Source organism: Pleurodeles waltl, chromosome 1_1, assembly GCF_031143425.1.
Source record: "Pleurodeles waltl isolate 20211129_DDA chromosome 1_1, aPleWal1.hap1.20221129, whole genome shotgun sequence".
Lineage (NCBI taxonomy): Eukaryota > Metazoa > Chordata > Amphibia > Caudata > Salamandridae > Pleurodeles > Pleurodeles waltl.
This window is the reverse complement of record NC_090436.1, coordinates 163,555,184-163,571,213: the sequence shown is the minus strand read 5'-3', so window position 1 is coordinate 163,571,213 and position 16,030 is coordinate 163,555,184.

The window sequence follows — 16,030 nt, the reverse complement described above, 5'->3', positions numbered from 1 at the left end:
AAAAGAAAAGTGAAAGGATGCAAGGAAGAAAAAAGGTAGTGAAAGAATGAACTCCTGATGAAGAAAAAAAAAAGAGAGGAACAAAACAAGGAAAGAAATAACCAAGTTTTTGTGAGTTTGAAAGAGGAGGTAGCAAGAGGAAGAAGGAAAAAAGGGAGAGGAGTAGAACTAAAGTAGAAATAGGAGCAAAACTGTTAACATATGGATTTTAAGAGCTGGAAAGAGAAAAGAGAGGGAGAGAGAAAACATTGAAAGTAAACAGATGAAAGGAAAGAATGGAATGAGATAGGTGAAACAGTCTCTCCCAAATAAAGATGGCAGCTAAGAATGCATTTAATTAGCTCCCCATGTCCTCAGACCGATGTCAGAGTGTGGAACAGCAGGGGACACTGCGGAACAGCAGGAGGGCCATTAGCAGAGTTGCATGTGAACCCCAATACAGTAATATTAGGGTGTTTCAGGTCAGGATTGTGGGTATAGACAGAGCTGTGTACCAGCCCAGTGCTAAAATAACAGAAAGACATTGGGTGGGGAATGAAAAACGGAGTGCAGTGTAATTCCTGGTATTGGAACAATGGGGCGTTGCAGGTTAGAGTTGAGGTGTACTGACAGAGTTGTATGTGGCCTGCAGTACTGGAATAGTAATGGGCACACAAGGTCAGGAGTAAAATATGTTGATGGAGCTATGTGTGGAACGTAGTATTGTTGTGCCAGTGTTACAGAGTGTTAGCCTGGAGGTGCCCTGGTGAAGATGCGCGTGGGGCCAAGTATGGGAGTGGCATTGCCTCTGATCCACAGAAGCGAGGAGCCCTGGATGGCGTGTGTGTTTGAGCCTTAGTACTTGGAAGAAATGTGCACTGAATGTTAGAACTGATGGATCCTGGCAGAGCTATGGTGGTTCCCAACAACAGTGGCATTGGATGTAAGATTTGAGGTGCACATGATGAGCTGTGTTATGGTCTTTTTGGTCCAGTATTGGCCTGGCAGTGGGACTGAATATTAGAATTGAGCTGCTGTAATGGAACTGTATGTGAGAGGGTCCGAGTATAGGAAAGGATGTGACCTCGCTGGGGTAGAACTGAGGTTCACCAATGGAGCTGCAACCGAGGTCCTAGTACTGGAACAGAGGAGTGTACTGACTGCAAGAACTGAGGTGCTCTGCCAGACAGCGTGTGTGGGTTTCTGGCACTGGCACAGCTGAGGGTTTGGAGTGTGTGAACCGAGGTGCACTGATGGAGGTGCGCCCGAGGTCCCAGTACTTGAAAAGCGGAACATACTGACGGTAAGTACTGAGGTGCTCTGGTGGACAGAGTGTGAGAGGTTCTGGCATGGGCACAGCTGAGGCTTGGAGTGTGTGAACTAAGATGCACTGATGGAGCTGCGCCTGAGGTCCCAGTACTGGAACAGCAGTGTGTACTGACTGTAAGAACTGAGGTACTCTGGCAGATAGTATGTGTGGGGTTCCTGACACTGGCACGGCTGAGGGCTTGGAGTGTGTGAACTTCAGTGCACTGATGTAGCTGCATGTGAGGTCCCAGGACTACAACAGCAGTGTGTACTGACTGTAAGAACTGAGGTATTCTGACAGACATCGTGTACGGGGTTGTGGCACGGGCAAGGCTGAGGGGCTTGGAGTGTGGAGATTGAATCCATATGGATTTTGAATGTGACTACAGCCTGAACCGTGGGACGGAATTAGACCAAATTTGGCAGAAAGGTAGATTTTGCCCCAGAAATCTCCCTTTTTGTGATTTAATGAAAATCCGTTCAGTAGTTATTGAGATATTAAAGGCCCAATTATATATCTGGGTGTAGCCTAAGCACAGATCTCCTGGTAAGATCTGATTAGCTGCCAGCACTTCAACCAGGGAGTGCTGGCAGGAATCTTTGGACCAATATACTTGATAGCACCTTCTAAATGATCTAAAGAGCTGAAAAAGTTTAAATGTAGGGGACAAGTTGCACTTTAAGGAATATCTATATATATATATCTGTATATATGTATGATCAAGGCGTTGTTGCGCCGAAACACGTTGGATGTTATTGTATACACCACTATTTTGCATGAATATAATTAATTGGAATTGAGCGTTCTACTTTTCTTCTGAGTGCACAGTGCTCGCCGGCAGGGAATGTGATATATATATACACACACACACACACATACACACACACACACACACACACACACACACATATACATATACATATATTAAAAATACTGTGGCAGTCGTTACAGAACATGTACAGCATTGAAGTGCACTGTAGTGAATGCCAGGTTTTGATAGTCACAAAAAGGCGCATTGCAGTGAATCACAGGTATTGAGAGTCAAAAAAAGGAGAATGTATAAAGGGTGATGACAGATTTTTAGATACTAAATAAATCATTTGGTGGTGGTGCCACACTAATTTTAGGAATTGTGGTGTGTTCTAAAGTGATTTTATCCTGTGAAAAAGCCTTCTGCTGGGATTTTTTTAATCATGTTTGACAGAAAACTGTTTTTTCATGATATTCCCTTAGAGGTTATGGAAGGTGCTCCAGAAAGGTAAAATGAGAGCATATTTTCTGTAACATCACACTAACTTTCTCAGCAATATGAGAATGAAGTCTGAAAATGTCAGTAAAACATGTACTTCCAACAGAAGGAGCCTGTCAGTTGATTCCCTCATGGTCTACTGAAGCCTCCTAGAGTGCTCTAAAAATCACTTAGAGCACTGTCTTGCTTGTGACAAAAGTGTGGCACACTTGAAGCCATCTTGATTGAATCAAACTGGTAAAACTTTAAGCATTTAATTTAGAAAGGAACACAATGAGGGGGTTAATTTTGTCATAGAAATTATGGTTAATGCTGTAGAAAGAAAAATTAGCACATGTTTTAAGTGAGACTGAAACATGCACTTTCAACACCAACAGCTGATGGTCAATTAACTCCCTGGTGATCAGCAGTTTTACTACAGTGCTTTAATCAATCAATCAATCAATCAATCAAACAAATTTCTTAAGTGCACTACTCACCCGGTAGGGTCTCAAGGGGCTGGTGGGGGGATGGTTACTGCTCGAAAAGCCATGTTTTTAGTTGCTTTTTAAGGTTAGGAGGTCCTGGGTCTTGCATAGGCTGGTCGGGAGGGAGTTCCAGGTTTTGGCGGCGAGGTGGGAGAAGGATCGGCCGCCAGAGGTGGTGCGTTGGATGCGGGGGACTGTAGCGAGGGCGAGGTTGGTGGAGCGGAGCTGTCGAGTTGGTGTGTGGAAGTTGATTCGTTCGTTGAGGTAGGCTGGTCTGGTGTTGTGGAGGGCTTTGTGAGCGTGGACCAGGATTTTGAAGATGATCCTTTTGTTGATGGGCAGCCAGTGTAGGGATCTGAGGTGGGGGGAGATGTGTTCGTGGCAGGGGAGGTTGAGGATTAGACATGCGGCTGCGTTATGGATGCGCTGGAGTTTTCTCTGAAGCTTGGCTGTGGTCCCTGGGTAGAGGGTGTTGCCGTAGTCCAGTCTGCTGCTTATGAGGGCGTTAGTGACCGTTCTTCTTGTTTCTAAAGGAATCCATTTGAAAGTCTCACGTAGCATGCGAAGGGTGCTGAAGCAGGAGGATGATATGGCGTTAATTTGCTGAGTCATGGAGAGAGATGAGTCCAGTACGATGCCAAGATTGCCTGCGTGGGTGGTGGATGTGGGGGGTGGTCCAAGGGTGGTGGGCCTCAGAGAACGTGCCTCCAACCAACACAAAGAAATCTGCTCTAGACCTTTGTTACCCAATCCTTGACACGACAAAAGAAGAACTTTCCAGGACCAGCTATGGTGGCAGTATAGGGAATCTAGCTATGACCGTCTGTAAAGATATCTGTATTTAACCACTGCTCCATCGTGACCGCTGACTTCATTTTGTGCTTAACTTAGCTTTAGCCACTACCACTTTAGAGATGCAGAAGGTGCAGGTATTTTTCGGCACCCAAGTTATGCAATGTGTTTTTCACTCATGTTTTCATTCTACGTGTTCTCTTCTCGCCAAGGGCTACGACATAATATGGGGGAGCAAAAATTAGATGAGGATGTATCAGGACAATGTATATGGTATGGCAAGGAACAGCTTAGTTTTGAGAACGCATCTTGGGATGTGGCCAGTCTCAACGTGTTTTTCGAAAATGACTTGAGGTAGCCAGCATTTGAGCAACAATTCATCAAATGGACAGAGGGATTTCTAGAATTCTCCTCTCTTGCTTGATTAAAGTATATAAGAGGCCAAAACCAGACTTGCATGGAAAAAGGGTTGATCTCGGGTGGGAGAGGACGGTCTGCTTGCCATCACTCCCTTGAGGGTAAATGTCATTCTTTCTCCACGATTGACTGGGTTCACGACCTATTGCTGGCAAAGAGATGAAGCAAGCAAGCCCCATGGTGATGTATTCTTTTTGATTATTATTTTTAGATTTCCATTGTGCATAAATATATAAGCACTGCATATGCAGATATATAATCCATGATTAAAGTAGCATATTTGTATTATTTGTTTTTATAAGTATTATAAATCTATTGCTGTGATTATATTTGGAAGTACATTCGTGTTGCTGCATTTGACCTACATAACTCCTCTTTTCGAATCTTAAACAGTACTTTAATAAATTCATTACTCAGACCAAGAACTTTCATTGTTGGAATTCCTTTTATTTGTGTTTCCACCCAGTTTAAAGAAAAGCAGTACACTTTTATTCCACTGCGGTGATTATTTTTAAATATGCGTCCGGGTTGTACAACATTGACCTTTCTATTTAAACCTTGCAGAGTGCCTTTGTTTCTCAGACTGAGAGGGTTGCTTGCCAGAAATTCCTTTCAGTTTTTGTGTATTTCTTCTTAGTCCGCATTAAAGCAAAACACCGTCTGCAAGCACCTGACTGGATCTCCACTCTACAGCCATGGCTCTCTGCAATGCCAGGCCTCCTCTTCACTCCATAGCGACCATCCACAACACTCTCCCTGCTTCTCGCGGCCTCCTACATGCAAACAGAACTCTTCATGCCAGACTTTGAGAAGTTAACTTTTCCAGTGGGACTAACCTGGTCACCGTATCCCACCTACCCTTCATCGTAGTCAGTCTGAACCTGTGACTTTCCCCCAGACCAGATGACTGTGAGTGGTGCTGTTGTAGGACCACTTTAGCACCTAAGTTGTGTGCCCTTATTTTAGCATTATGCCCTTTGTCTGTGCCTTTTATATTCATTTGCATTTTATTTATTTTCATGTTTCAGCACAGCCATCTTTTAGCTCATTGTTTTTATATTTTACTCGGCTGCCTCTTTCGAAGAAAACAGAGTTGTTTGCACTGCACATTTATCAACCACTCATACAACATGCACTCTGTGCCCTGCTCAAATCTGTCATGTATGGTACATGATATGCTAACTTGCAAGTCCAGGAGCTCAGGAGAAATTCTTTATTTTTTAAACACATCAGTACGTCAGGCGTGTTCTTAGAACTCTGCATGGGTTATTATATAAACAACACATAGGCCTAAGGAGGGCAAAGGGCATTCCATTCATGATCGTCCTGGGATGCACACCATATTGCAGACAGCTTTATTGATCCTGGCGCTGACTCTTCAGCTTCCAGAGAGGATTGACATCCAGACAACAGGCAGACCCTTGATATCCTATTCCCATACGGAGTCAGGGTTACACCCTTAGGTCAGAACAGGCAGAAGGGATTCAACCACTGTGCTCTCAGATCTAGATATAGAATTCAGGAAGGAATCTCTAGGCTTCCTAAAATCATACACAATGGTAGGCATTGTTTATCTTTTTTATATTGGTTGTAATGAAGTTTACCATACTATGTTTCATCTTCCTTATTATCACAGCTCATGCTTTCTATACTAGGATGCAATTGCTTCAATAAATGCATTGAGGTTCTGTTTGTATCTTGTGTCCTGCCTTGGCATGTATGAGTCACTGAGTAACTGAGAGTAAGGGGTGTGACCAATTTCCACTACTTCCCTGAAGAGTCAGAGTGTCAGGTTTAGTTTGTCACAAATCACGCTTCCTTTATAGGGTTGGGGGAGGCACTGCAGGCTATCCATGAGTTAGGCTGACTTGACCCAGTCTCCCACCGTCGGTAGTGCTGCCTCTATTAACATGCAGTCTTAGTGCCATCATAGGAACCGCACAACAGTGCTTTGTGCTTTTAGGCACTACATTTACTTAAAACTTTGAAATTGCATATTTCTGGCTCTACTAATTGGAGTTTTGTCATTCTGGGATATAATTTTATTGTTTGAAGTTTACACTATTTTTCAAAAAAGGATTGGGATTTTTTTGCGCTAAGTTTTCACTTTATTACTGTTTGTGTGCTGCATAAATACTTTACACTTTGCCTCCAAGTTAAGCCCGACTTATTTCATGCCAAACTGATAAAGGGTTAAGCTCAAGTTAATTTTAGTGACTTTTGTGGTACACCCTGAAAAGGAGTGTGGCTTCTCCCCCCCCTTTAACCAATAACTCAATTTCTTACAATCAAGAACCTGGTGCCCTTGTTATCTGTAACACCTTAACATAGACAAATATCTGGCAAATGGCTCTGTCTACTATTTGAAGCCCCACTTCCCTATTTTTTGTTCCTAAAAATAGCAGGTAGCAGAGAATCTGTTCAGATTATAGTATCATCATTAGACAAAACATCATTAGAAACTGCTATCCTGTTCTTTTGGTACTAATTATATTAGATTTGGTTAGCACCCCAGGAAGCTTTACTTAATCAGACCCGTGGTGGGCATATCACTCTTTGGTTGTCAGGGAAGGGGGTAGTGGAAAATAGCTTTTAGTGACAAATTTGCCTTATTTGAGTGTCAGGTGGTGCTCACTGGACTGTGCAATTCCTAACTGCCTTCCCGCACTTAATGAAGACAGTGTGTTGATATTTCATCAATATATTTGTCACCATATATACAGACAGCATCCTGATTTTTCCCGTTCTACAAGACAAAACGCATTATTCACATTCCAATGGTCCTGCAGGCTTTGAGAAAAAATGTACTACACCGAAGATTAGAAAAACATGAGGTTTATGCTGCAACTATCCAATTCCTGTGTTGTGTCATACCAGCAGCAGATATGTCCATAAATACCACAAAGATATAAACAGTCCTTCAATAGCAAATTCATCCACTGTGAAAGAGATGCAAAGTTTCATTGGGTTTACCAATTTCTGTAGGTGGTTTGTCTCAGATTCTGGTATGATGGCCTCTATTATGTCCTTTTTCAGAAGGGAAATTCTTTCTTTTGATACTTGAAGCAGGTTACCCCTTCCAGTTACACAACGAAGGTTCCATTCAAACTGTTTTCTTTCAAATGTAGAGAATGTGATAAAGTGCCTCTGTTTATGTGATCACCCCCATTTTTAGTGGATTGATGCTGCTGGTTCTTTTGGCTCTGTGCACCGGGACACTGCTAACCAGGCTCCAGTTCATGGGCTTTGACCCCTAAAACACGTTGAAATTGACTTATTCCTAATTGGCATATATACTTTCCTATAAGACCATAATAGATGGTTTCCCAAATACAGCCATGGCGTGGAAAGTTAGAACTACAGCCCAACTCTGCATCCAACAGTTTCATAATACACTCATGACACCAGGCCTACGGCTGTAGCCTGGCTGCTGCAGCTCTGGAACTCCAGCATGACTTGTCAAAATGACCCTCTCTAACAGTAGAAGACCTCCCTTTTACGTATTAAGTCACCACCATGTATGTCTTGTAGCCCGGAAGCCAGCATGCATGGTATTTAAAATTAGGGCATTTATAAATTACATTTTAACATGTCCTTGCAGTAACTAGCACCTAAACATTATTTTCAAAGTGTGAAGGTTGGCCACCCTATAGCGAAACACTGGGAAGCAATACTAAATATCAGGCTATGGACTACATCGAAAATAATTAAACAACTATTTTAAATAATTATTAAGAGAGTAACAATGGTGAAGTCAGATTGGTGAAAAAAGCATTAAAAAAGGGACTTTTAGAAAGTTGTGCTTTTCCAGCCTGAAGCTCATCAAGGCTATTCGCATTTGTCCAGCTGATGAAAACACCCTGATGAGGTGTTCCCAGAGCAGAGACAATCTTCTGTGTGTGGGGAGATGTTTTTGTTCCTCTGGCAGGAAGACCAGTTGGGCTGTGTGAAGGAACTCAATGTACTTTAAGGATGCCTCCCCTTTAATAAGCAGATATTAGATATCAGGTGACACCTGAGGAAACCACTTCCTTTGTTCTTTCAGTCATGCAGACACTAATCCCAGTGGGGGGGCTACCCTCAAAAGCTGGTTTGGAGTGACCACAAAGAAGGGGCTGTTCATTAACCTGACCACACCTCTGGTTGGACACACAGGCTCTGCACAAGGAAAAAAGTGTTTCGGCCTCTTGGATCTAGTGAGTAGGGGCAATGTGGGACTGTTTGAAGTAGGGCACACAGGGACTGCTTCAAAAGTGGAAAGGGTTATCATTGAGGCCTTTTACTTGTACAGTTAGGGAAGGGCCAGGAGTTACCCTCATTCAAAAGCTAGTATGAAGCATAAATGTGGCACCCAAAGACACCTTCATCAGACTATTCTGGACATGTGAAAGAATAATAGAATGAGTGTACCTGCTGTTTGAGACCTGTGGGGAGACTTGAAACGGCTGTATCAGCTCCCACTTGTACCTAGAAATGGACTGTAAAGTGCAACTGATAAGTATCCCATGTTGGTATAAGGACACAACAGCCTACCAGTTCCCTTTTTCCTAAAGTACCGAGCTGACCAGTAAGAACTAGATGACCTGGACCCTGCTTGTGGCCTCTGCTTGGAAGAGTATTGACCCCTAAATGATGTTCCTGATCTCTTTGAATCCTTGGCAATGTCTAACTGGGCTTCTACTATCACTTCTGAAATCCTAGTACTTAAAAAGGTTTGGAACTTCAATTCCTCAGGTGGACCAGGAGAATCCTGCAGAGCCAATCCATCAATGGTGTGTCCTCACTGGGCTGAAGAAACAGGTTTCCCCCACTCAGAGCTTCTCTGGAGCAGCAAATCCATTCCAGCAAGACCTTGGGAAGAAGGTACCCAGCCTCATGGACCCCATGTCCGACACAGCCCTCAGCCTTGCCCTAATGAGGAGTTAGACCTGTGAAAAAGAGACTAAAGGACTGTTTTAAATATTGGCAGAAAGGTTACTCCATCACAACAGTGATAGATATTCCATCCGCCGGAATCTAAATCCCATAGGAAGTAATGGGATTTAGGTTTCGGCGAATGGGATTTCTGTCACCGTAGGAGCTAAAAGAATCCGGCAGGCAAGAAGACTTCCATAGGCTCAAAATTCAAATTGTCCTGTGCTGAGATCTTCCTTCCAAAACCAACGGCTCACTTGGACCTTGTCCAAAGCCCATGTAAATCATGGAGACCTCCTCCGATACAGCCTGTTGCCATGCCCTACTAAAGGAATTATGGGGGTCATTCTGACCGCGGCGAGCGGCGTTCGCCGCCCACCATGCGGTCACCGCCAAATGGCCGCTCCGCGGTCAGGAGACCGCGGATGCCATTCTGGCTTTCCCGCTGGGCCGGCGGGCGACCGCCGGCCCAGCGGGAAAGGCCCTGCAACGAGGAAGCCGGCTCCGAATGGAGCCGGCGGAGTTGCAGGGGTGCGACGGGTGCAGTTGCACCCGTCGCGATTTTCACTGTCTGCAAAGCAGACAGTGAAAATCTTCATGGGGCCCTGTTAGGGGGCCCCTGCACTGCCCATGCCAGTGGCATGGGCAGTGCAGGGGCCCCCAGGGGCCCCACGACACCCGTTCCCGCCATCCTGTTCCTGGCGGTAAGAACCGCCAGAAACAGGGTGGCGGGAAGGGGGTCGGAATCCCCATGGCGGCGCTGCAAGCAGCGCCGCCATGGGGGATTCCCTGGGCCAGGGGAAAACCGGCGGGAAACCGCCGGTTCCCCTTTTCTGACCGCGGCTTTACCGCCGTGGTCAGAATGGCCCTGGAAGCACCGCCAGCCTGTTGGCGGTGCTTCCGTGGTCCCCGGACCTGGCGGTCATGGACCGCCAGGGTCGGAATGACCCCCTATGTCTTCCATTTTTTAGATTAAGGCCCTCATTACTACATTGGCGGTAAATCCCACTTACCGCCACAGTGATGGCCGTCAACATACCATCGCAGAGGCGAACATCCTTTCGCCATATTATGATACACACACACTAAACCAACAGAATACTGCCTCAAACACATAGCCTTCAGATCAAAGGTAAGTGTAAACTGTCAGTACGAATAACCATACTGTCATGCCAACAAAAAAACACCCTCCACATTATTACCCACGAATCACCACGGCGGACATTCAACGGCAGTAAACCATTGGTGTACACACTGCTGCGGTCAGAATGACCACCCAAATAAAAAAACAACACAACATTGGCCAATACCAAAAATACACACCTGACACTGATACACACACCCCACACACCCACCCACAGCACTATAAAACACAAACCAACATTACCCACAAACCTTTACGAACACAAAAAATAGCCAAGAGACAGCCACGCAAATCACAGCAACAACTACACACACCACTAACACCCAGCCATCTGTCACACACCTCACACCTCACCACATTATACAACACCCACTGCACAACACACACCACACAAGACCCATGTTCCCACAAAGGCACCCCAGTTTCACAGATGAGGAGTTGCGGGTCATGGTGGAGCAAATAGTCAGGATAGAGTCACAGCTGTTTGGAGCAGAGGCACAGCAAAGCTCCATTGCCAGGAAGATGGAGCTATGGTGGAGAATCGTGAACAGGGTGAACGCCATGGGACAGCATCCAAGAACAAGGGACGACATCAGGAAGAGGTGGAACGACCTACGGGGGAAGGTACATTCCATGGCAGCAAGGTGCCAGCTCGCCATCCAGAGGACTGGCGGTGGAGCCCCACCTCCTCCCCACGGCTCACAGCATGAGAAGAGCAAGTCTTGGCAATACTGCATCCTGAGGGACTCACTGGAGTTGCCTGAGAACTGGACACTGGTAAGTCAATATTTACTACTTATCCCCCCACATACATGCATGCCACCACAACCCTTCACCCTGAGACCAATCACTCCACTCCATTCCCCCCAAGTGCACCACCACAATTGACTAACCTCAATACCAAGCCCTGCATGCCATACCCAATGTATGAACATCCCTCCCAACCCTGCATGTACACCCACCACCAATGCATGCACAGCATGGAGAACCAACAATCCCACAATACATCACCATACACAAACAAATGTGGCAGGGCAACAGCAACAATATGTGGGAATCTAGTGGTGTAGAAAATGTCACAGACATGTGGCATAATACACCACTTACAACCCCACAGGTGCCCCAGCCAATCCCAGCGGCGAGGAGGTGCCACGGCTACCCAGTCCCTCAACAGAAGATGCCCCCAGTGATGACAGTAACTCTGGACTTCTGAATCTGGATGAACTTCCTGGCCCATCAGGAACCACTGGTCAGCTGACAACCCCTGCCCACACCCAGTCCACCACAGAGCCTCCCCCCTCAGTATCCAACACCACAGCAGCCACCCAAAGTCCCCACACCTCTGTCCCCAGGACATATTAATCAGCAGTGTGCCCACCTGTACAGAGACCCCAGTCCACACCTCACAGCCAAGACTTTCAGGGTCCTGGGGTCAGTGGCAGTGGGCACACCGTTCAGGGGACACCGGCACAGTGGGCCAGGGACACACAGAGGACAGCTGTGCGCCAGGGGGAGGACAGGCCCAGGGAGCCGACTGCCCAGGAGGCACTCACCAATGTCCTGGGGGCTTACCAACAGTCCCAGGAAAAGATGAGTCAGATTCTGAACATAATGCAGGAGAACCAGCAGCTGCAGGTGGTACACCATCAGGAGATCAGGAAAGATTTGCATGCCCTCAACACCACCATGGTCTCCATAGCAGAGGTGCTGGCTGATATGGCCAACATCATGAGGGACTACACAGCACACCAGCAGGCCCCTTCCATTAGCCAGTCATTTGAACAGCTCTCCACATCTGCTGCAGCTAGTGGACAGGAGGCCCTGCCACAGGACCCAGAGGCCATCACCACCCCTCCCCCTGCAGAAGGTGATCCACCCATAAATGTTCCCGCCAACCCAGACAGATGTCAGTGACACTTGCCAAGACCAAGACCATCGCCAGGAAATGAGACCCTCCTGAATTGTCCCCCTTGTGTTCCACTCTGTCACCTTGTCCACTTTGAACTGCCAATGCTCCCCTCCCTAAGGCCTCTTGGACACCTGAGCTGTGGTACAAACATGCTGGACCAATACCCTGGACTTACCTCTACCATCACCCCTTTCAATTGCACTATTCCTTCAAAATATTTCACTACAATACACACCTTTGAACACAACTTGAGTGATAGTGCTTTATGTGATGAAAATGTGCAATTATATTAACAGTTACATCATATGCAATTGTCCAGAACTTTGTGATTCCATACAATTAATGGCCTGTAGCTGTCTGTAGTCAACACATCAGTGCACAGTTGTATTAACACCAACATCTGCAAAATGAGAAGGCATAGGTGACAGTCAGTTGAGATGCAAAGGATGTGACTGCCATCATGCTACAGCCACACTGAAAAGATGAATATTCAGAGGAATGTTCACTTCCATTGTCTTACCTGTGTGCTATTGGAAGTACTGCTGTATGACTGATGTCCTGGGGGTCTATAGAAGGCGGAGCGCCCACTGCAGGAAAAGGAAAAGGTGGGAAGAGCTGAGACACTGGGCCCGGAAGACCATGGAGGCCCAGCTGGGGATGGCCTCCAAACAAGGAAGGGGTGCCCATTGGAACTGGACCCCCCTGATGGCCTGCATACTGACGGTGGCCTACCGAGAGCTGGATGGGCTCTTGATGGCAGCACAGTAGCCACAAGGGGGTGAGTGCAGTGTGTGAAACAACCATCCTTGTTGCCTGGCATGGGATCCTGGTGGTGGGTTTCAGTTAGCAGGTGCCCCTTAATGCCAGCTCAGACATTGCTGCGTGGTCCAGCTTAAGGTGAATGGGAGTATTGCAAAATCTTGTTAACTAGCTAGGTGGCATTCCATGTCAGACAGAGCTTAGTGGGTCCCAGGAGGGGTGCAGATGGCGGTGGTTGACTCTCATCGTGCTGTGGTACCTAACCAATGGAATGCCAGTGCGGTGCATAGTGCTCAATCTTGTTCCTGTGTGTGATGGTAATGTGTATAGCATTTGTGGTATTGGTGCTGTAATTGACCCAGTGCTCCCTTTCCCTATCTCCCCGCTATTTTCTTCTGTCATCCTATCCATGTGTGCATTAGCATCATCTGGCGGAGCAGCAGGGGCACCGGCAACTGAGGGAGCTGCATCTCACAGGACCCAGGAGGCAGAGTCCAGCAATGCCGAAGGGACCATTGTGACAGAGGGCGACTGGAGCACCCCGGCGGGGACAAGAGGTGACAACACTGACTCTGATTCCTCCTCCGATGGAAGTTCCCTGGTGATGGCGGACACCACTGGAACCACCCCAGCTACAGGTACAGCCGCCACCCCCATACCAGCACTGCCCTCCCAGTAACCCCCCACCAAGTTGCCTGTGCCCACTCGCCGAGGAGGGTGTGCCTCTCCTTCGCCCGAGGCACCTCAGGCCCATGCCCCAGTTAGCCCTGCTGCCCTCAGTGAGGAGGCTATTGACCTCCTAAGATCCATCTCTGTAGGGGAGTCAACCATTGTGAATGCCATCCAGGGGCTGGCATCCCAAATGCAGCAATGCAATGCCTACCTGGAGGGCATCTGCGGTGGTTTGGCGGCCCTACAGAGATCGTTTCAGGCTCTGGCCTCTTCTCTGATGGCAGCCAGTGTCCCTGTTCCTACTGTTCCCCCCTCCAACTACCACTTCAAAGTTTCAGTCTCCTCAACCCCAACCCATCCCATGCACACATACAGGCAAGCATGCACACAAAACATCACACAAGAGTGGCACAGACAAACACAGGCAGCACACTTCAAGCCTCAAGCACTCACACAAACAACAGACAGTTGCACACACAACAACATCCACTGCCTCCACCGTCTCTCCCTCCTCCTACTCCTCCTCCTCCCTCAATCACATCCGCTCTCACACCTGCATGCACTGCATCAACAGCCACCACCACCATCACCACATCATGCAGCACACACACCTCACTTGCAGACACCTCAGCAACATCCATCCACGCGTCCTCCTTGTCCTCTCCCACCCTGCCTGCCCCCCCTAAGAAACACAAACACCTGCACTCAGACACCCAACAATCATCCATCTCACACATGCACACCGTTCATGCACCTGCACCGAAGTCCAGCAGATGTACACCTCCTACAACCACTCCCTCCACCTCCATGTCCATCCCTCCTCCCACATCCCACCCCAATGTCCCTAAGAAGCTTTTCCTTGCCCAACTTGACCTCTTCCCTCCTCCTCCACCCCCCCTTCCTGCCTGTAACTGCAGGGCCCCAACGACCCAGCCGAGCACCTCAGTCTGCCACTGCTCCCACCAAAAAAATTAGCTGCTGGCACAAAGGGCACAAAGGGGCCCCTGAATGTGACGGCAGCCACTCCTAGTGAGTAATCTCAGCAAAAGAGCTCCTTATGCAGCGAAAATCGATGCACAGCGTGCAAGAAATAATGCACAGCCTGCATCACAGTGAGAAAATCACTGCACGCCGAACCGGAATGATGCAGCCCGGCTCCCTGGGAGGAGATCATCGCAGCACCAGCATTGCAACCGGAACTTCAACGCACGGCCCACAGGATCGACGCTAAGCCGAACCAGAATGATGCAGCCAGACTTCCTGCGAGAAGAATCGACACAGCACCTGCCTTGCAACAGAAATTTCCACGCATCACCCACCGGATCGACGCAGCCCCTATGACTTCATCCTGCACACCCAGGATTTCTCTGCATCGTCCCCGGGGCATCCAAAAAACCCGCAACCCAAGGAGGATCCCAGTCTACGTGCCGGAAATCGACGCAAAGTCTGTCCTGCATGAAAACTCAACGACGCATTGTCTGTGTGCACCATAAAAATTGACTCACCCCCCCCCCGTTTTCTACGCATCTCCTCCTCTGCGGTCCCTTGAGGAGAATTTTAATGCAAACCAGGTACTTTGTGCTTGCAAGAGATGAAAGGCTCCTTTTATCATTCCCTGACGTGATATTTTAACTTGTACTTATCAAATCTTGATTGCTTTGACCTGCATTTAACCAGATAAATATTTAATATTTTTCTAAACACTGTGAAGTGTACTTTCGTGGTGTTATACTGTGTTGTTGCATGTGTTTTTGCACAAATACTTTACACATTGCCTTCTAAGTTAAGCCTGACTGCTCAGTGCCAAGCTCCCAGAGGGTGGGCACAGGATAATTTGGATTGTGTGTGACTTACCCTGACTAGAGTGAGGGTCCTTGCTTGGACAGGGGGTAACCTGACTGCCAACCAAAGACCCCATTTCTAACACCTCTGAACAGTGGGGCTCGGATTACATCAGGAGTCAAGTTGGGCCTTGGACTGTGGCCATGTGGCTCTTTTTTACTTTGGACTGGCCATTGGCTCAATCTGGACATTGACGCCTGTATTCGCATTTGACTTAACATTATGGTGGCTGTTGGCAGCAAATTACAGTGTTCGTTCACTCTATTTGTTGCCCTTGTTTTAATTTAATGTGCGTCCTGTGACATACGTTTTACTCTGCAACTGGTTCTGTGTATGGCGTGTGTGTTTATGGTTTGCGTGTTGTGCATGTGTGTGTCACTCTCCTTTTCCGCCCTCCCTCCCTTGTGTGCTAGGCTGCTTTACTTCACCGCCGTTGTCTTCGTCGGCGTTGGTGTTCCAAGATGACCATGGATTGATAGAGCATCGGGAAGACTTGAACAATTACCGCCAGTTTAACAGTCACCGCCAATGTCATGATGATCACCTCAGCGCAAAAGTAAAACCTCTGATCAGGTCA